The sequence below is a fragment of the Dermacentor andersoni genome, chromosome 7, assembly GCF_023375885.2.
Source record: "Dermacentor andersoni chromosome 7, qqDerAnde1_hic_scaffold, whole genome shotgun sequence".
In the NCBI taxonomy this organism is placed as follows: Eukaryota; Metazoa; Arthropoda; class Arachnida; order Ixodida; family Ixodidae; genus Dermacentor; species Dermacentor andersoni.
Window position 1 is genome coordinate 54,012,584 of NC_092820.1, and position 22,677 is coordinate 54,035,260.

Genomic DNA, 22,677 nt, shown 5'->3' on the forward strand with positions numbered 1-22,677 from the left:
AGCGGTCTATATAGTCACATCGTCTGCATAAATGGTAAAGTGAATGTCCTCTATCCCTTTTAATCCCTTTGCCACTTTTGACGGTAAAACGGTACTTTAATGGAATTTCAAAATACAGATATAAAAAGTGGTTCCCTTATCTCGACTCGTGGCGGTAGCTTTCATGAAAACTGCATTTTTGCGCGCAAGATGGAGTGAGGGGTGAGGACAATGGTGGCTGCTAATTTTCAGACCGGCTGTACGCGGTCTGCAGACTCAAGAGCGCGTTTACCACCTTTCTCCGTCGGCTACGAAGGTGGACGCACCTGTGTAATTGAGCAGGTGATGAATGAATTCATTGTGGTCAGCGCCTTGGTAGTTCAGGCCAATTCCTTAGATTCGGTAACCTGATTAACGTCAAAGTTTGCCTAGACGAGCTGGCGAGAATATTGAAATCTAGAAGGGTTTAAAGGAAATCATTTTATATTAAATTACTGGGGACGTGATTCCGCGCATGCCAGCAGTTATTGTGATCCCCTTGAAGTTATGCATTACCTGACAGTAAGAAATCTGCAGAAGAAATTTGAGTGTCTGCACTCCTTTAATGGTCTCAAATGCGACCCAACCACGCATAAACAATCAATTTACTTTTTTTCTTTTGAACGTCACAATGCAAAATACCAACTTAGGTAATATAAAATACCACACGCCCAAGATCACACCCTCAGAGCTCTTTCGAACTTTTTTGCGCATCGCTGAGCAAACGTTTTTGCCACGGTGTCTGTACTAGCTAGACAGATCTGAGTGGCAGGAAAAGTCTGCAGGACGCCGATATTAACCAATTATTAACTATCTTAGCAGCTGTTCTCATGAATAGATCTATATAATGTAGCAAAATAAATCTGGGTGCCAGAAAACTATAGGACAATATAAGTTCCACACAGCCTGCTGAGTCAAAGAGATAATTAGATGTATTATTCTGGGCCACCTCTCCAAAACAGTACACGTCATCGTTAATTAACCGACTGTAACTGAGAACCCTCGTTTAAGCGCTACACAGGACGTTTGATGTATCAACGCACAGAGCAGTGTGCGTATTAGATGTGCTTCGCTAAGGCGATTCTAAAGAAGAGAGAGACACTTCTTTCAATTAAAACATAAGATGTATGGGTAACACATATTATCTGCTGTATTTAACTTTAAACACCCGACAACGTTTCCTACAGATTTTTAGCCTGAACAAGAAGATGTAATTTTAACCTTGCAAAAATTGTCAAATTTATCATTTTTTCACATGCAGCGTTGTGTATTTCTAGAGTGAAACAATTTTATTGTATGCATTATGTGGCGCTTAGCATCTGCTCTAAATCTTTGTGTGGCTGGTTTCTTTACCAGTACATCGGTAAAAAATCCAAACTGGTAATTGTCCGCGCCTTGATTAACAGTAGGCTATCTTAGGGATTAGGTCAACTCATTCTCTTCGTAAAACCATTATTTAAACCAAGTAAACCTCCTACGTACTTCTGAAATAAGATCTCGGACGTTAGATCTCGGAGCGTTTTTTAATTAAAGTGAAAGACTCACCACTCGACGAAAAATTTTATTTGTGTAAAATAAAGTGGCCATAATAGTTTCTCGTAGCCACCAACACAGCCTAATTTGTTCTGTAACATCCATTGTGGCAAAAAAAAAAACAAGTCTTGCTTGGCTTCTATTGACCCACGTGCATCGTCTAAAGCAGCCTGCCATTCTTGTGCTTCTTTATCTCGGAATTACGCTCTGAAATGCACTCTTATATCTTCCACATCTCTGAAAAAAACTTTTATTTCTTCTATTTTATAGTATATGTCACTCGAAATAGATGGCGAATAGCTAGCTCTTCGAGTGGCTCTAAATGCACCGAGCATGCTCTCACACTGTGAAAAACAATATTCGTTGCTCACATCTGTGGTGATGGGTTGGCAGACTTGATTGTCGTACTTGATACGAGAGTTGCAGTAAGTCGGTGCGATGGTGAATGCGATCTCGTAGTGTTTTTCGGGGTCATACTGAAAGAAAGTATATCAATGGCCTGATAACGTAAAACTGTTGCAATTTGTATTTCATTCCAATATCCTGACGTTAAATTTACGTGACAACCGACGCAAGCATCGGGCGGTGACCCGCAGCGTTCTCTTAAAAGCCCAATAAAGCGCTCTCCTCGTTTATATGAGGTCACTTTTGTTTGCTTTAAAAACGAACAACATTGCCTACATATAGCGGCTTTGCTCACGTAATTGGCTGACCAGAGGAGAGAAGCACGCTCAACTGGAGAGGGTTTCGATGGGGTGGAGCCAGCGCAGTGAAAATCGGTAACCGGATGCGGAAGGTGGTGCCGGCGTCTGCTAATGGTCCGTTTCCCATTACCAGCTTGCGGTGGCTGGTCGAAAATCGCGGCGGCTTGCTACTGTAGGTTAAGAGCGCCATTAATATGGATCCTCGGCAGATTTGGAAGAGCGATGTCGTATAGGTGCCGAAAGGGCTCGATAACCTTATACTACCATGGGAGAAGCTTTATAATGCGCAACTGAATCCATGCTCTTCGGCAGGTGCGAGTAACCAGTGCCTGAGCAATCGGCGGGCAACCATCTTTTCGAAATGGAGCGGCCTCTGGCTATTCAGAAAAAAATTCAGTTTTGTATGCGACAGTAATGAATCTTTAACGCATACACGTCACGTTGACGCCGTGACCTTTCGCTCTGTTTTTACTTCGCGTGACAAACGGGCGACGTGGGCTCTGTCCAAAAACTTGTGGCCAATAGCAGAGGGCTAATGGCCGGAGGGCGTCCAATCAGAAATACTCTTTTTTTCTTCTGTCTATTCATGCATAAGCAGTGTGTATACGTCATACCAAATGTGGAGATATCGCGGTTTTTGAGACCTTGTGTGGCAGACTGGCGATGTGGAGGTGCGCCGAAAGTTTTTGACCGATTGTAGAGGGCTGATCGCAGAATTGGAATACCAAAGCTTTGAATAGCTTTATTTTAAGTACGCAAGAACACGTCTCAACGTAAACTGTATATTTTGGCTTTTTACGTCCTTCTTTTTTGGGGAGAAATATTACCCATGTAAAATAGTCTTTCAGAGTTTATTTAATAGTTGAGCGCAGAAGACATGTAATTTTTGCGTTAGACGGCTTCACTTTACACGGCATGCGCCTCCCGGTTATTAGTACCCGGTGTAAACGGGGTATTAGCCGGGGAAAGGAGCCTCGTCAAAGACTGCTTCGTCAACCTTGGCGTGCTAGTTCGCGCTGCCCTCCTGTTACAAACATAAAAGGTGATAAGATCAACCTTGACAAAAATGTATCTACATATTGAAACGTCTGTGTCGTTACGGCTTCGTTCGCATTGAAGCACAATAACAGTTGATAAGACATGCAGCACCCAAGAGCAGTTTGGCATAGCATAAGAGAATAATTAAAGTAATATACGCGTAGTTTTTTTTATGTCTCATGGATCATACAGTGCAAAATGGTGTGCTGAGGTAGATTACCCGAAGAAACAGAATATGCTTTTTTACGGCAAATAACGATGTAAAGATTGATAAATAAATTGGTTTACAAAGCTCCTGAATTTACAGCCTTCAACAAGCATTCATTTCTTTTTTTTTTGATCTAGGTGATGTCGCTTTCGAAGATATCTGAAGAATAGCATCAGTGTCGATATAAGGGTCCATAATGTGGGCTAGAAAATGTATTGGCACTTCAAGTAACAGTTCGCAGAAAGGCCTCCTTTGCTATGCCGGATTGGCAATAAGAATTTCAAAGAATATTTAGCCAATCATCGGGCAGGTGTCTTGAGTGTGGTGGAAGTGTCAGAATTTTCATTAAGAACAACGGACTTAAATGCTGCTTGACTTCGAATTCACAATTCGAATATCGGTCATCAAGTCGATTATATAGTCAATCTTTAATTACCTACCTAGATAGCGTAATTACTCATGCAAGGAATTTATACTTGTCAAAAAATTTACCTAAGAAAGTGGGGCAATGCTGTCAGAGGCGATTTCTCAAAATGCAGGGCCTTTAGACGGCACACATTCTTTCAGAGGCTATGAAGCGTTAGGACATGATGCCTTTATAGCATTTTGCTAATCTGAATAGAAAACCTGGCAGCTATTAGCACAAACTACAAAAGAGTGATTAACAAATATTGTTACCTTTTGTTTGGCACCTTGGGTTCAGGTGATTATTGACCAAAAAATAAAAGCAGTCACATTTTAATTCACCGTCCTTTTGAATAATCATTCGGAAGATAGGACATGATTGGAGATAGTTTTCGTAGAAATGCGGTCTCAAACTTAATCAGTATCGAAAGCGAGCGCGCCGGCAGTGAGGGAAGGCAGCCCCGGTATCACATCCGACGGAATTGCCCTGTAACAAAAAGATCTGTGAAGAAAACACTAACGCGAGTTGAGGCGCACACTGATATGCCCCATTTCGCCCCGACGTGGCGCATCAGTATTTGCCGAACGTTTCATCATTCAAACATCGCCAAACACTTCATCATGGGAGGAGTCTGTTTTACATAACGGCTGGGATGTCACACGGCATCACAGGCACGCTCGCTTTCGAGAATGCCTGGGTAGAGCATTGCTACACCGCGATAAATTCGAAGAATCGCATACAAACTGGCATGCTGTATATGAACTATTCTCTGGTAATTTCCGGCTACATTGTACAATAGTATTTTAAATGGAAGATAACTGAAACTTTCCCACGGACAACAGCGCCTCATCAGAGCGTGGGCCGGATTTTCTGGAGCTACGTTATAATGTTATAACGTCGCTAAGTTTTAATATGCAATGTTATAATATGCGCTAGGCGTTGTCGGCGCCCTTATAACGGTGCTCGCAACATGAATGGGGGGGGGGGGGGGGCGCTCTCCGGCAAAATATCAGATTAGGTGAAATTAAATAACTTTCGCAAATGTGGGTGCAATAAAATGTGACTGCCTCAGAATGTGGCCCCTAAACAACTCGCGCCACACTTCTGATAAAAGTGTACGAACAAATTTTCCTTCTTTAGTATTAGGTTCGTTGCTGCAAAATCTCGCTTTAATAACCCTCTACAGGAGCGCGACGTTCGCTAAGCTGGTAGCCGTTCTATTGATCCTGCCTATAGGCAAGAATGCCCTTTGTATATTCCAATTAAAGATAGTCAGGTACGAATAGCTGCCTCAGGCGCGATGCCTTCAGTGGTTGACACCATTTTCGCGCGAACGGGGCCATGCGACAGCGGTGTAGTTTGAACACGGCGTGAAGCCTGCGAGCGCGCAACTGGGCAGGATAAACGAGAGCAGATGGAAGACGACTAAGCAGCTAGTAGGATCACGTTTCCAGTCTCCTCGTACTTATTATCCAAATGAGTTTTGTTTGGGTAAAGTTCGCATTCGGCTTCTCGCTATCACATATTCGCCGAAATTAAGCAATGACGACTAGTGGGTAGCTCAATGAGCAATCAAAGTTATAAATGCGCCACATTTTTCACCTGGTTGATGCCAAGGTCAGAAAAAGTCACCCGCAAGGCGCGTCAATTTCGGTACCAAAGAATCTGGATATATCCCGCAGGTAGCGTGGTTCGAAAATCCACCGAACACATTCCAAACAAAGACCGGATATCTTGCGAATTATGGCTGCGCGCCGCTGCAGTTGATACACGCAATCGCAGACGTGACTCTAACACCCGTATGTCGTCTTTGTCATGTTGTATTGTAATTATATCATCGCAATTACGTGCCATTATGCATGTAATTATGTATAAATGCATGTAATTATGCATTATGCATGCAATGCCATTACATTGCCTTTATGCCATTGTGATGATTTTGTCGTTACTATTTCATCGTCATACTTTTGTCATTTTTGGTCCGTTGCTGTCCCTCCATTGTCATATTGTCGTTGTCACGCCGTGTTCGGGCTGTGGTCGTCATCATCATTTCATCGCCGTCATGTGATTGTTGACAGCGCATCGTCATCACAAACTCGCCGTTATACCATCGTAGTCGTTTATTTCTCGAGCGATTCCACTGCCGGCAACCCATTCTGCCATCCTGATTCCACCTTTGTCATCGTTTTGTCGTCATGCTATTGTCGACACGCCATCATCGTCACGCGATAGTCACCGCATTGTAACCATTTTAACACTGTCATTTTGTCAGCATCACTCTGATATCGGTATTTTACCAGCGTCATCATCAGACAGCCGTAACGTAGTCATCGTCATGCCATAGCCATGACACCGTCGCTGTCACGTGTCGCACTCATTTCGTCGCCTATATCTTCCAGAAATGTTCGCATGACATAGATGTGACGAGCAGTCTTGGCGCCAGTCAGAACACCAGTTTATTGAGAATACGGGCACTTCCTCATCTTCCTCGTTTTCCATGCACCCGTGAACCATAACATTCTCTCCGCCTCAGTAACAGAGAGGGACAACTTGGGAGAATAGTAACGACGAAGTTTGTCAACGTACATAATGTCTGTAGTTCTGCTGAATTGTCTCACTCATCGGCCCATCTGAAAGTTCACTTGAGAAACTCTGCGAATAACTGTGTAGGGTGTATCCATGAACGTACTCAGCGTTTCTTTCTTTGGGTACGAAGGTGTTTTGTAGAGCACGAGCTCGCCAACGTGAAGATCTTGCGGAAGGAAGTTTGTGTCGTGAATGGCCTTATTCTTCTAATTGTAGGCCATCGTGTTCCGAACTGAAATTTTGCTTGCTTCTTCGACGCTTCCCAGAGTGGTATCTAACAACGGTGTATAAGATGGCATCTCATACAATAGATATGATGGGGGATATCTGGTATCATTGCGTGAGATTCTGTTGTACTTCTGAATATCCGAAAGGTGTTCTGCCCAGGCTTTTCGTGCCTGTTTGTAGATTTTGCACATCAATCAAGTCACAATGGTCGTTTCATGAGTTCATTCATGCCATGGAATTGAGGTTGTTCGGAGGATGTGAACAGCTTGCGGATACTGTTCTTTGTTATGAATTGCTTCAGCTTGCCTGCAATGAACGCTGGCGCACCATTACAGAGGAAGTTCTTCAGTGAAGATTGTGGTGAGGCAAGAAATATATGTGTGACAAGTTTCGTTTTTATGAGCAAAGTCCTATAGAGAACGCTGAGCGTGCTCTATCACCAAGTGAATGAATATTTTTACGGAGCCTTATTAAGAAAGGCGACCTAAAGTGTCCATTGCTTCAAGGTTGAAGGCTTGCTCTCCGGGGGTTAGCAATTCCAGCATTAAAAACCTCTTGACTTTGGTTTTCTTGCACCTTTGGCACAGGTCACAGTGCCTGACGTTAGATGAAACGTTGCTGCTGATTTCTGGCCAATAATATTCTGACAACTCCCGAGTTTTCTTCACCCCAATATGTCCAAACTGGTGATATGCTTTCTACAGTAGGTCCAGTCAAAGTTTGTGAACAACGTAACCATTGGAAATTCCTTTCTGTGTGACCATTATGACGTTATTTTCAGTAGTGTATTTGTATTGCGGGTGGTCATTCTGGTGACCTTGATGTTCTGGTAAAGATATGAGTTGAACCACTGGACTTCCAGAAAATGCGTCTGCTCCGTCTGCCCTGTAGGTGTGCGATGTTGGCGTCATACATGGGAAGCTACAACGACCATCGAAACAAGCAACTCTGTGGGTTTTTTATGTGTTTTAGCCATTATAAGGTAGCGCGTTCGGTGAATGCAGTGAATGAGTTGCTGTTGAAATAGCAGTGCCACCTGTCAACAACATCAACTATGGCTACGCATTCACTCTCAGTTATTGTATAGCTTAGTTCGTACTTAAGCCGTGTGCGCGAGTGATAACCAACCAGATGCTCTATGCTTCCGCAGTCTCATTGTTTTAGGACTGCGCCGATACCTACATTCGACGCGTCGCAGTAAAATATTCAGTGTCTCGCAAGAATACATTCTGAGGATGGGTTCTTCGGTTAGACGTTCCTTCCTTTCCACAAAGTGAAGGAACTGAACATCCCGTTTCCACTATGCGTACCTCTTGACTAATTTCTTAAGTAGGAAAACTATGTCGCTGAAATTAGGACTAAATTATCGGTGAACGTTGGTCCTCCTCGCAACGCCAACATCTCAACGTATGCGGCACACTTTTCAACTGGGCTACCCTGGCAAGCGCACTGTTAGCTTTACCGCCTCATTCTTTTTGCCACGCCGCTACAAATTGGACCGACCTGCCCCACCAAATTGGGGCCTTCACTTGCCCTTGAGCGTTTATTGAGAGCGTCACTGCAGGCTTTTCACAACAAAACTGACATGTTAACGGAATTACCGGCTCGGGAAGTTTTGCTTTGTATAATTAGCATCTATTATTTTTACTAATCAATTTAACATTTTAGGTCATGTAGTCTATCTTTTTCCTATTTTTCTCTTCTTCTTTCCGTGTTAAATTGTCTTATGCAAATTGTGTAATGATGTATTCCCACCCCTTATGCAGTGCCCGTCTCAAGGGTTTTAAGGTAATGAAATGAGGTACCATGAAATCGCTCCAGCTCTATCGGACATTTTGGTTTTGGAAATTGCAATATCGGTTCTAAATTGCTTCGTTTAGGCGTTGAGGTGACGTGAGGTACTCTGTGACGCAGATAGTCAATAGAATCTTCGCCAAGGTGACCATTTCTCAGCCTTACTTTGACGTTTTCAGTTCTGAAGAGTTGCAATATTGCTTGTAGGTGCTTTACTGCTCAGAATTTTGGCCGGAGAAAATAGCGACATCATGGAAGTAGTTAACGACCTTCTTCAAGTTGTGTTATCTTGTGAATAGCTGGATAGGTAATTCAAGTGTATTTGATGCATTCCTCATACCGAAAGGCATCAAGAGTCATTAGTAATGGCCGTTTGGCGTCATAAAAGCTGCCTTCGGAATGTCATATGGGTACAGTATGACGTGCCTTCAAAGCTACTTGCAGCGGAATCGGAAGATGCTTAACATCAACGGACTGTAGCGGGGAGTCGCCAGCCCTGATAATGCACTTTCGGTACGCGGAGGAAGTCTGGTGCACGTAGTTGTCGTTGAACATAGTGTTCAACGTAAAAGAAAGGCTAAAGAAAGACGCTACACAGACCTAGCAAGAAATCAGTTTTCATGACTTGGAGAACGTGTATTCGGAGCACCTTTTCAGTTTTCCTATTTGCAATTGTATTTATACGCGACCCAGTGGTTCTGTCGTTGACGTGACTTGCTGGACACTTATGCATGAATCTTTCAGTAATTACAGCTTGCGAGTTCTAAACAAAACATCACTGATGCAAGTAATAGTGTAGCAGTGCCGCTTGCTAGGCCTGTTGGTTCGTGTTCACGCTTGAGAAAACCAGCGAAAAAAATGAGACCCACACACGACAGCACGAAGGGGCACCCCAACGCTGGACTAGCATCAGACGTATATTTGAAAACACGGGTCAACCTTCGAACATCAAACCGCCAACGCATGCTCAATGCTCATATCAAGGTGCACGTTCTTTAAATTGATGGACACATTATTTTGCCCTACCTATCTCACCTTTAGGATCAGCCTTTTAGAAAAGCTATCTCTTTATTGCTCAGAGAGCTACAAGGGACAGTGATGCATTTTGCTTCCTCTTTTGTATATCGATATAAAATGCCTCAAGTATTTAACTTTCGGTTTTCGTCCTGCCCGTGGCAAGAATCGTCACATTTTCAAAAAGTGATGCACAGTCGTGCCAAAGGCAGTGACGACAGTGAAAATCCAGGTGACCAGCTCCTTGAGAATTAGTCAATGCACAGTGCTCGCGCATCGGATAATTCACGCATCGGCCTGTTTGGACAATACAGACCTTACCACACTTAAACGGGACTTTGCAAACTTCGTGTGCCGCGCACTTATCGTATTTGTTCACATGCGGTTCCGTCGGTTCCCCCCCTCCCTCGGTTCCTTCTTCCGTCTTTCCAACATTTTCGATGCGCGTGCACAGTCCTGACAACTTACACGGAGCGGAAAACACTAGTTGTACACCATGTAGCACAGCTACTTTTATGAACAGTTGATGAATATAAGCCATCCCATGAACTTTCCTTGTTTCTTTGTTTCTGTTATATTTTCGGCCACCTTTGACTTGTCCTTTAAGCTTTGCACGTAAGGTCTCAGCTACCGCCTTAAGCACTTGTGCAGCTAAACCCGCTGCAGTTAGCCTCTGAATTTGGCAGTCAAGGCTTTGCATGCACACGTGACAAGAGAGAGAGAGACAGAAGGGAAGGAAAGACAGGGAGGTTAGCCAGTGTAAATACCGGCTGGCTACCCTGTGCTGGGGAAAGGGAATAAAAGGAGAAGGAAGAGAGAAGAAAAAAAAACAAACAAGAAAAATGCACACAGTAACGCGATGTTACGCGCAACAATAGTCAAAGTCGTTCGCACAATTCACATGTCCTTAAGAACTTGAGCAAGGCCCTTAAGGCCTTGAGTGCCGAAACCCGTCTGGACCAGTGTCCTAGAACTTTCTCTTCTGTGAAGGGGCGATTGTCCAGTTTTTCGAGCACGGTCACGAGCACTTTTCTTTGCACATTGTAACGTGGACAGTCACAGAGGAGGTGCGCGATCGTCTCTTCGCAGCCGCAGGTGTCGCAAGCAGGGCTGTCGGCCATTCCAATACGGAAGGAATATAAGTTCGTGAATGCCACGCCGAGCCATAGGCGGCACAGAAGTGTTGCTTCCGCTCGTGGCAACCCTGGTGGAAGACGGAGTTGCAAACTTGGATCTAATGTGTGAAGACGTGTGTTCGTGAATTCGCTGGTGTTCCACAGAGTTAGCGTAAGCTCGCGTGCGATGGAGCGAAGACTTGTCGCTGCATCTGTTCTTGACAGCGGTATGGGTACAATCTGGGCACCATCATGGGCCGACCGGGCAGCGTCATCCGCACTGTCATTCCCCGAAATTCCGCAGTGACCCGGTATCCACTGGTAGATGATGTTGTGTCCCTTGTCGATTGCGTAATGGTGGAGTAGTCGGATGTCTGCGACTAGTTGTACATTTGGTCCGTGGTTGAAAGGGGACAGCAGACACTGGAGAGCTGCCTTTGAATCACAAAAGATGGACCATGAATGTGGTGAATTGGGACCTATAAACTCCAGAGCAGCACGGATAGCTGCGAGTTCTGCAGCCGTCGATGAAGTAACGTGAGACGTCTTGAATTTGATAGTGACAGATTGAGCGGGAAGTACCACTGCTCCAGCTGAACTATTACAGGAGACAGAACCGTCCGTGTAAACGTGAGTGCGTTCGTTGTGTTTTTCATGTAAGAATGAAAGGACGGTTTGTTTGAGGGCGATAGATGACATTTCCGTTTTCTTTTTGATGCCGGGAATAACAAGAAGGGCCTGGAGTGGATGCAGGCACCACAGCGGTAGAGATGGCCGTGCTGCATGTGTGAAGTTTGACGGTAAACTTCCGTGGTTGGCGGCAATAATTCTGCTAAACGCTGAACGAGGTCGAGCGGCAGGAAGGGAGGCGAGATGATGCGAAGGAAGTCGGGCAAAGTGCCTGATGTGCACCCGTAAGGAGTCGATATGAATATACGTATTGATAGGGTGGTCATGCGCGATGGCTATTGTTGCTGCCGTTGATGCACACCTCGGAAGGCCAAGACAAATTGTCAGAGCTTGAGCTTGTACAGATTGGAGGGCTCGGAGGTTGGTCTTACCGGTCCCACCTGGTACAGGTAAGCTGTAGCGTAAGAGACCCAAGAACAGTGCATTATAGAGTTGGAGCATTGCACTCACAGACGCACCCCATTACTTTCCTGCAAGAAATCTGAGCACGTCTGTTATCATCACTAGTTTCCTTTTTAGGTAAGAGACGTGAGGACTCCAGGAGAGGTTTCGATCTATTATTACTCCTAGAAAACGGTGCGTCTTCTCGTAGGCAATTGGCTGTCCAATAATTCTAACAACGTATTGTCTCATTGCTTTGCGCGTGAAAGCGACCATAGAGCACTTCTGGGAGGACATCTCCAAACCTCGTGCTCGAAGATAGCTTGAGTCTTGAGTCTTGAGTCTCACTCTATTTAACCTCGTGCTCATCGACCTGGTTCACACCGTTCCACAATCCGTCCATGTGTCGATCTATGCAGACGATATATGCATTTGGTCATCAGGAGTGACGCGTCCGCAGGTGCGCGCCAGACTGCAAAAAGCGGCCACACTAACACGTGACAAGAACTTTTCTGTAGCACACATCGGAAACATACAGTGGCTTTACTTCTTTTAACGAACTTAGATCGGCTTCATTCAAACGGAAGCAAAGTCTGCTCAGTTCTAGGTGAGTAAATCCAGAAAATGTGGCTGTCGTCTCGAAAAGTTAGTGTTATGTCTAAAACACAATTTTTTGGGGAAGTTCAAAGGTAAAATTTAAAGTGTCAGAACACTCTTTGAAGTACGTTGGACTGTCTTCCGCGACATCTTTCAAACAGTCATAGGCCACCAACCTTAACGTTATAGAAAAATTGTCTACGTGTCGGAACGCGCGAAGCCCTCTCAACTTCGTCAGCTGCGACCTCCATAAGCCTTTTGTCAAACTTGGACATAAAATCTTGCACAACACAGGTGCCACAGAGGAACCTATACAGATGCCTTGTTTCTAGATAAAGTGGCGATCTTGAAATCGAACCATAGTTGATGATAAATACATAGGTAACAACTCAAGAAACGCTCCGGTGTTGACACCGCACTTATTCTGAAATTTTACTACACCTGTTTTATCAACCAATTCTCGAATAGCATTGAACAATTCGCCGTGGGGCACCGAATATGCGTCAGTTGCTTGTCCACCGTTGTGGTATCTCTTCTTTCTGTCGTGTCTGGGTGAATTTTTTCGCTGTTTACGCAAGTGTCAGATAATAGTGGTTGCTTTATCTAGAGTTGCGCTCCATAAGTGTCCATACACAAGTGTGCTGAACCGTGTTAACACACCTTTGGGTCAGCCTCCTCGTTTCCTTAGTCGTGAGCAAGCGTAGGCACAATCGCACTAAAAGGGTACTCATTCCGCCAGTGAACTTGGTTGGGCAAACCCGCAGATGCAGTTCGTCGGCAGTTACTGCAATGAGTGCCCGTAGATCCCGCAGAACTGCAATGTCGCATAGGACGACGCTCCAGTTGCACCTAGTTCTCGGTCCGATGAGCGTTAAAAAGCTTTCTTTGGAAAAACCCCTCTGCGGAAGCACAGCAGCAAGCCACTTCGCAATTTCAGAGATAGTCAATCCAGCGAGATGTACTTCAGTTTCCTGAGGCACACCATCGGTAAAAGCTGATACTATATGAGCGTCATTCAGGTAACGAGGCGGCCCTGACGCGTATTTTCCTCATAGTAATGCTTGATGCGTTGCTGTTTCTCGAGCGTGCAGTGTATCAACTGGCGGAATGGGTCTCCGGTGGGCAGAGTAATGCGCATTAACGTGCTATGTTTGATGCCTTCCCACGAGTTTTGAACGTGGAAAACCTCGGCCAGGTGCCAGCGGAATGCCTGGCCTTTCAAATGCTTCCTGATGAGGTTGATGCGGTCTCGCTCCGTCCACGCGGCGTTGGTTGCTTACTTCTCGAGTAGGCGCAGCCACTTATCCACAGGGAAATGGTCATCGGGTCCGGTGGACTCAGTCAGTTTCGTCGTCATCCCAGATGTGTTCACGATGCTGTTGAGGTAGATCCTTTCAACCTATTCTGACGAATAAGTCATGGCGTGAGTCAGAACACCGGTTTATTAAGAATACATACCCATGTTCAATTTTCTCTTTCAGCAACCGCCCCTGAAATTTCATGTAGAAAATTATGTTTTCTGCCTTAATTCTTTTTTCGGTAGAAAGTGCTGCAGGTAACTTAAGACAATGCGGCGTTGCCACTTTTCTCAATACCTTATAAAAAGGTGAAGTTTCTAATAGGAAGTATTCTCCTTGGAATCACGCCTCTTCTTGTAATGTATCTCGGTCTTTTGCCATTTTGTCGGTCAGCGAGCAGACAATTCCCTCCAGTCCCTGTGAACGATGGGAAGTAGCTGACTTTTCGATAGGTGGCCGAGAGCGAGGGAGTCAACGGAGGATAGCCAGCCAAGTTCGTTGAGTTTCATGTCATCGCGCACGTGTGACCTGTTCTCCGAACGTCTCTTCTTTCAGGGTGCCCTTTCGAATGCATTGTGTCACCTGGAGCCAAGGACGCACTTTGAGCGCATAAAGGCTGAGGAGGCTGCAGCGCTTCGCCAAGTTTTTCTAAGGAGTAATTATAGAAGCAGGTTTTATTTTACTGGGTGCGGCTGCAGTGACACCGACGTCCTACAGCGATGCGCATGGGGGTCGTCGAATAAATGACATTGGAGGCCATGACGGCATTCCCTAATCCATTCTGCGGATAGATTACAAAACACGTGTGGGTAGGGTGCTTGGTAAAGGTGAAACACAGTCATGGGATTTCGCTAAAATTAAAATAGATTTCCGTTTGGTGGTACGTTTCAAAATAAGGTGCTACAGAGTACAGCGACCAATTATTACTTGTGGGTCGTGACAGAAGGTTCTGTCGCTCCAGCTTGGAGAGATAAAGCAGAGATCTTAAACAAAAGTATGCGTTTGGCCGGTATAAGTACCATGCTTTTCTGAAATAAAATTCTGTTAGTTTAGCGCACGTATTCTCGTTTTTCTTATCCGTGTCAATCCAACGCAAGGAGTTCAACTGTATGCGCACTTGGTCGTTTTTGTGCGATTGCGCAGAGGTCAGTGCATTCACTAAGGGGAGTTAGACCGAACCTACAAAAACGGTTGCTAAAGGATGGAAAGCAGGCAGTTTTCCGCCTGCAGTCCACGTAAGACTCATTGCTGTTAAAAAAATAAACGCTTTCCTCTACTGGCGAACTGCTCTTCCTTCGCGCTGCCATCGTGCACGCGATCCATCAAGGGACTCGTCTCGGACCCTCCCTTCTACTACTATCCCATTTGTAAATCACGGTAACAAGCGCCACTAACCGAGGCTTCTGTTGGTGGTAACAATTGCTATGACGACGGAGGGGCAGCCAAGCGCGTTAATAGTGCGCTTATCGCACACGTAAGACGAAGCTTCCTGCCAAGCAAAAGCTATTTCACTGATCAGTGATGCCCTGTCACACATTGCAGAGCCCCGGCGGCACCCGCCCGTCCTGTCAGATATGGGGGCGTGATAGCTGAAAGGCAAACCCAAAAGACCATCGCAATGGTTAGGCTGGTGCGCTATTCTCCTCGGAATTCTAAAAAAAAAACACACACAACGCAAGATCAACACGACAGAGCATGTCTCCAGCAGTAAGCGCTCCTGACAGCACAACACGCGTAGGCGTTGCGTGATCCAGCGATTCGCGCAATGCTTTCAGAATTTCTAGACACCAACTACATATACAAAATATATTCTTCACTTCACTTCACTTGATCACCTTAAAAACCCCATTGTAGGGGTATTACACAAGGGGTGGTTAATATGATAAACATTAGAAACAGGCGTTCATTTTCAGATATGGGTGACAACAGCTTCGGTAAAGGCAGATGGGCTTGTGATGACTACAATGGCCTGTGGAAGGCCGTTACGGTCCCTTGATGCTCGAATAAAAAGTGATGCCTGAAGAGTGGTGGTCTGGGCACGTGCGCGTGCAACTTGAAGCGGATGACCGGTGCGATGAGATATGTATGAAGGGAGCGTGACGTACGTTGGGTGATTTAGGCAGCTGAAAAAAAAAATGAACGGAAGAGAGAGTGGGTGGCAACCTGTCGACGGAAAGAAAGCGTTTCCAAACCAGATTCTGGTTTCATCGATGAAATGCTGATATCGTACGAATATGATGATTGAATAAACCTAGTAACCGGATTTTGCACAGCCTCAAGTGCATTTATGAATAAATCTGATGCGGGTTCGAGACGGGAGATGCATACTCAGGTTTCGATCTTACAAATGATTTATAGGCCAATGCTTTTACTTGTTGTGGGGTATGACGCAGATGTCGCCTAAGGAATCCCAGTGATCTATTAGCAGCTGAGATGATGATAGTAGTGCGCAAGCGCCAGGACAGATCACAAGATAGGTTGACGCCGAGGTATTTGAACGACTGGACTGATTCTATTGGAACGTCAGCAATGCAATAGGTCAATGTGAGGGCTTACGGCAGCGAGTGAAAGACTCGAGATTACATTTGTTAGGATTTAGGTTCATTAGCCAGCGATTACACCATTGTGCATTATTGAGACCGTTCAGGATGAATGTGTGGTCAGGTGTGTTGGTAACTTTGGGGTAGATCACACAATCATCTGCAAACAAACGAATGTTACATGATACATGCGCTGGTAGAACCCTAATGTAAATTTAAAAAAAGAAGTGGCCCTCAGACGGATCCCTGGGGGACGCCTGATATTACGGGGAGTCTGCTAGAATAATGGTTATTAACAAAAACAAACTGAGAGCGGTTAGTTACGAATGCTTCTATCCACTTTTGTACGTCGGGGAGTAATTTAACTGATGCAATTTTAGCAGCAAACGTTTATGAGGAACTATGTCAAATGCTTTTGCAAAATCTAGGAATATGGCATCAGTCGGAAAGTTACGGTCTAGGTTAACATGCAGGTCGTGAAGGAAAATTGCCAACTGTGTTTCGCAAGAATAGCCTTTTCGAAATCCGTACTGACAAGGGTGAAAAACACAGATTGAGTCTAAAAAGTTTATCATATGCGAGCATATGACGTGTTCCATGATTTTGCAGGGGCCACTAGTTAATGATATAGGACGAAAATTTAATGGGGTGTCTCTGTTATCTGATTTGAAGACTGGAACGAGCTTGCCCACTTTCCAGTCGGATGGTAAGATGCCTGTAGAGAGTGACTGCGAAAAGAACAAAGTTAGGTATGCAGCAGATACATGGTTATTATATTTAAGTGTTTGGAATAAACATCATCTATACCTGCTGACGATGAGATCTTGATGTTATTAGTGATCGAGGTGATTCCGTCTGCCGAGAATATAATTAGCGACATACGCGCAGTTATGTTAGTAAATGTCGGGAGATCTGGAGTTGAAGTCTCGTTAGTAAATACAGAGAAAACGGCTGGGTTGAACATGTCAGCACACTCGCTGTCGCTGACCGCTTGGCCATGTGCATTTAACACGCTGATCACGCGCGCCTCCTGAGGGTTTATTATTTTCCGAAATTGAGGAGGGCTGTTCGTAAGCATATTAGGCAGTTCATCGTGGAAAATGGAGAATTTAGCAATCCGTATACCCCTCAGGCAGGGATATACAACCTCTCCAATGCTATTCACAGCGTGTTTATAGGAGGTATTTAGAGACCTGGATTGGGAAGAATTAGGGAGAAGAGTTAATGGAGAATACCTTTGTAACTTGCGATTCGCTGATGATATTGCCTTGCTTACTAACTCAGGGGACCAATTGCAATGCATGCTCACTGACCTGAAGAGGCAAAGCAGAAGGCTGGGCCTAAAAATTAATCTGCAGAAAACTAATGTTTAGCAGTCCCGGGAGAGAACAGCAGTTTACAATAAGTAGTGATGCACTGGAAGTGGTAAGCGAATACGTCTACTTAGGGCAGGTAGTGACCGCGGATCCGGATCATGAGACTGAAATAATCGGAAGAATAAGAATGGGCTAGGGTGTGTTTGACAGGCAATCTGAGATCATGAACAGCAGATTGCAATTATCCCTCAAGAGAAAAGTGTATAACAGCTGTGTCTTACCAGTACTCACGGACGGGGCCGAAACCTGGAGGCTTACTTTTGAAAAGGGTTCTACTTAAATTGAGGACGACGCAACGAGCTATGGAAAGAAGAATGATAGGTGTATCTTTTAGGGGCTTAAGAAAAGAGCACATTGGCTAAGGGAACAAACGCGAGTTAATGACATCATAGTTGAAATCAAGAAAAAGAAATGGGCATGGGCTGGACATGTAATGAGGAGGGAAGATAACCGATGGTCATTAAGGGTTACGGACTCGATTTCAAGAGAAGGGAAGCGTAGCAGGGGGAGGCAGACAGTTAGGTGGGCGGATGAGATTAAGAAGTTTGCAGGAACGACATGGCCACAATTTGTACATGACCGCAGTAGTTGGAGAAGTAGGCTGCTGCTGCTGTTGCTGCTGCTGCTGCTGCTGCTGATGATGAAGATAATACCCCTCAGATAATCGTCTTCGGCCACAAAATATTTCCCCCAAGCAGAGCGGTGCCGATTTAGTTTGGCTGAGTGGAAAAGACGTTTCTTTTTCTTTTCATGTCACTTAAGCGTTTTAGTGAACCATGGCTTGTTTCGGTTTCCACGGAACGTTATTCTCGGTATGAACTTATCAACGAGATCACCTAGCTTGTTTTTAAATATTGACCAGTTTTCATTCATAGAGCGCGTAGAACATAACCTCACGAACGTAGGAAGAAATGCACTCAGATCTTTATTATTTAAATCATAATTACCTTTATTGTACAGGCGAATTGTTTTGATGACTAAATGGCGTTTTACCGGCTGAAACGAAAATGTGGCGCCAATTACTTTGTGGTAGCTGACTTCAGGTAGATATGCTATTGATGATAAGCTTTCCGGAGAACTGGTTAGGACGATATCTAAGATGCTAGAAGTGCTCAGTGCAACGCGTGTAGGTTCTTATACAAGTTGGGTTAAATTGAAATTAAGGCAGAAATCCACAAAATGACATAGTTATGGGGACGTCATTGCTCCAGTCTATTTAAGGAAATATAATATCACCAAAAACGAGGATTTCTGCCTGCGGGTGTTGATTACTAAGGTCACTCAAACTGTTAATAAATTTAAATGTGAAATTTAGAATATTATTCGGAGGCTTGTAGCAAACACCTAGAATTATAGTATGGGGGAAGCATGAATAATTAGCCATAATACTTCAAGATCAGAAGTGATGTTTTTGGCTACGGAACACGATAACTGCTGGTGCACAGCAGTCGTTATGTCTTTAGCAAAGGATACTGAAGCCTCCATGTTCAACTGACGTTGACAGCAATAAATGTAATCACTAGCCAGAAAATGAATCAAGGTGAGCTAGCTGGATACCGCTTTATATTTAATGAAGCTCCCCTTTGCGGGGAAATGCGCTTAGTACGAAGAATGTTTCAACTGCAATTAAAGCTTGCGGGAATATCGTGGAAGTCATGTGACATAAAATATCAGTCTTGGTGTGTCATTCCGTTACAAAGAGTAAAATGAACTGATGTGGCTGTAATGTTCAGGAATTAAGTCTTTTAAACATACCCGGTTTGAAGACATCCGAATACAACTTTAGGTTAAAGATGAAGACTATGTCAAGATTGGTCTAGTAGGCTGTTTGACGACTGGTTGAAAAAAAATGTTATCCCGCCTACTACACAACATTGTGTAGTCAGGAAACTGGAACAAAAAATTAAGGTGATCACTTGGATACTGCGCGAGAATCCTGGATGTTAGCGAATGAGACAAGTATGGCCTAAAAGGTGTTTCTGTGAAATCCTGGAGCACTTAAAAGTACTTCCTAGGCGTTGTGAATGCCATAGAATTAATGTCCAATATGAACGCCGCTGATCGGCCCTCCGAGTTATGGATTTCATTGTGTACTGAGACGCTTGGCGCGTTTTCACTTCGCCTTACCGAGGCGTCATTAGAACGCCGGCCAGATACAGCAAAGGCCAGGAATGACAGAACAGACTCTGCGAGGGCGAGGGCGATTTTGCATCGGGACGGTCATCGGATCTCCCGTCACACAAAAATCTGGCGCGCTACTGCGGCAGCAGGTGTTTCCTTTCGCCCGCTCTGCTCTGTCGAGTCACGTTTGTTGTGTGGCATCGCAGCCGATGAGAACTCCGTCAAGGCACATTCGTGATGCGTCGTCGCAGCCATCTGGAATTTATGTACCGTTTCGCTGTTACAGACGCCGGACGCCGGCTTTCACAGCGAAGCTGTTTATGGCGAGTCTTCTGTGCATATTTTGTGTGCGTGTGCGAAAATTGTGGGCGGATCCCCAAGATAGCGCAAACAGAATACAAGCCCAATGACGCGTACTCCTGTGGACCCCGGGTGGTGTCTTCCTGGGCCTGAAAGGCGCCCTTAAGCTACCCTTGTCACACCTGGGACCCAAACTATAGGTCCCAGGCATAAGGGTTACCCTGTTACACGGGCACTTGCAACGGCCGTTAACGCAAACGACAGTTGAACGCCGTAACGGCCGTGGGAACGGAACGGTGGTTGTTGCTCTCACACGGCACTTTCTATGTTCAGTCGCTTCACTTCCGTTTCGGCGATTTATCACGTGACTCTTCCACTTTCTCGAAAGAATTTTGTTTCTGAATCCAATCCGATGCATGGCGTTACAAAATGGCGGCGTTTGTTGTGTTTTCAACGTGGTGAAGCATCCCATTTCTCGTTCCATCACTTGTACTAACCGCAGCACCATTCTGCATTTCTATTTTTCTTTCGTACCGCGAGTGACCGTCTGCTCGATTCAGCAGGTGCACTGTTGAACGTGGTGCGACTTTGCAACGCGCACCCGAGAACAGCCACGCAATGGCACTTAGCGGGCGGCCTTGTGAATGCGACCGTGCTCGTCCACCCGATTAGCTTCTCCTGGCTGCGCACTACGGGGCCTTGTTTTCTGCCAAAAGGGCTGAACTGCAAGCTGTGCGCATTAAGCGTCAATCAAGAAGAAGATGAAGGCCGCCGAGAGGCGATGTCGCAGCCTCGCTGCACTCACTACGGTGAAGTCTCCCAGGCAAAGGAGTGTGTGGACGCTTTGCAGATCACCGTCTTGGTACGACACCACCGTGTGGACGTTGTCGGATCAAGTTTTCAAGGCCAACTTTCGCGTGACTTGTTCCACATTTTCCTACATCGTGAGCTCGCGTCCCTCACTAGCACGGGATGATACGGACATGCGAGCTTGCATACCCCTACACCAGCGCGTCGCCCTCTCCCTGCACAGACTGGCTGAACAGAGCTGGTGGAACAGCGCCGTCATCCTTGCCTACACGGGCGCATTGTGTTTCTGAGCTCGCAGTTCGGCCAGGTGATCATGCCACAAGTTGACAAGTAAATGAGTCAGTGACTCTGTCAAGGCACAGCGTTGTTGCGCTAGCGCGCTCACCTACAACGGGGACACGTTGCTGATTGGGGCTACCATCTTGCCTATTCCACGACAAAACGGACGTAAACGGCGGCGGAATGGAGACCGGCGAGCTCCGTTGGTGCCAATCGCCATTGGATTTCCAACGGCGCTCGCGCTGCAGTGTAACTCCGGCTAACGGCCGTTAAAGCCACCTGCCGTTTTCTTTGACGGCCGTTAAATTGCCCGTGTAACAGGGGTATTAGAATGCTTATGCTGGGCGCTATAACGTAAAACTATTCCAAACTTTTCTATTCCAATTCTGCTGTCAGCCCTCTACGATTGGTCAAAAACTTTTTTCGACCACCCCCGCTTCACCTGTTTGTCACGCGGCGTCACAAAAACCGCGATACCTCCCCATCTGATATGATGTGCACACACTGATTATGCATGATTTGACAGAAAAAAGAAAAACAGTTATTTCTGATTCGATGCCTTTTCGCCATTAGCCCCCGGCTATTGGTCAAAAGTTTTCGGGCAGCACCCACTTCATCTGCCTGTCACGCGGCGTCACAAAGCCGCAAATAACTCACCGCGTCGAAGTGACGTGTACGCATTAACGATGCATTAATATGCCGAACAAAACTGAATTTTCTTCTGAATAGCCGCAGGCTGCCCCGTTCTGAAAGGAATAAAAGATGGCTGCCGCCGATCGCTCAGGCGCTGGCTACTCGCATCTGCCGGAGAGCATGGGTGTATTTGCGCATAATAAAACTTCTTGCGTAGCCGTGTAACGTTTTCGAGCGCTTTCGACATGTTTACCACCTCATTCTGCCAACTCTGTTTTGCTGAGGGTTCGCTTTAGCGTCATTCTTCAGCTTCCGTTGCATGCCGCCGCGATTTTTGACCAGCCACCGCAAGCTAAGTAAGGGCAAGCCGACCAATCCGACCGACCCGTTTGAGCGTTCTCCTCGCCTCTTGTCAGCCAATTAGATACGACAAACCGCTCAGTGTAGGCAATGTTATTCGTTTTTCAAGCAAACAAAAGTGACCTCTTATGAACGGGGAGGACGTTTTATTGGTGTGTTCAGACAAACCTACGGGTGACCGCCCGGTGCTTTCGTCGGTGGTTACGCAAATTTGACGTCAGGAGATAGGAATAGAAACATATTGGAATAGTTTTGCGTTATAGGGCCCCTGTCTACGCCATGCCAACGTTCGCACCGCCAGCCACCGTTCGAAACCTTTGCGCATCTAGTTGCCTCTTTTTCGACTCTACCGTGGCGGCGGTTCCGTCGAAACCGCACGTTTGTGTAGTTTCCTGTGGCTCCTTGATGTACTGATCCCGTCGTCCATGCGAACGACAATAAACGCGTTGACAAACACGATCAAACACGACCACCGATCAAGACAAAAAGATTCAGTGCCCGTCAACTCAGTGAAGAAAGCTGACCAGCGAAGCTGTGAACGGGTAACCCTTAAAGACGAACTTCACCTCCCCCTGGGTCGGCCCGGTATTGCACTACCTTCGAGATCTGGCCACGTATAGGGAGTGCCTAAAGACTACTTCACCTCCG

General features: G+C 45.6%; 1 long non-coding RNA gene across 2 annotated transcripts in view; it reads right to left on the bottom strand.

Annotated features, from left to right (window-relative positions):
* The window catches only part of LOC129385784 (uncharacterized), a 54,560-nt gene that overhangs the window by 6,741 nt on the left and 25,142 nt on the right, over positions 1–22,677 (bottom strand). For both annotated transcript variants that reach the window (XR_011895395.1, XR_008613338.2), the window contains one exon: positions 1,923–2,027. This is a non-coding gene — a long non-coding RNA (uncharacterized lncRNA). The remainder of the gene's footprint in view (positions 1–1,922; positions 2,028–22,677) is intronic.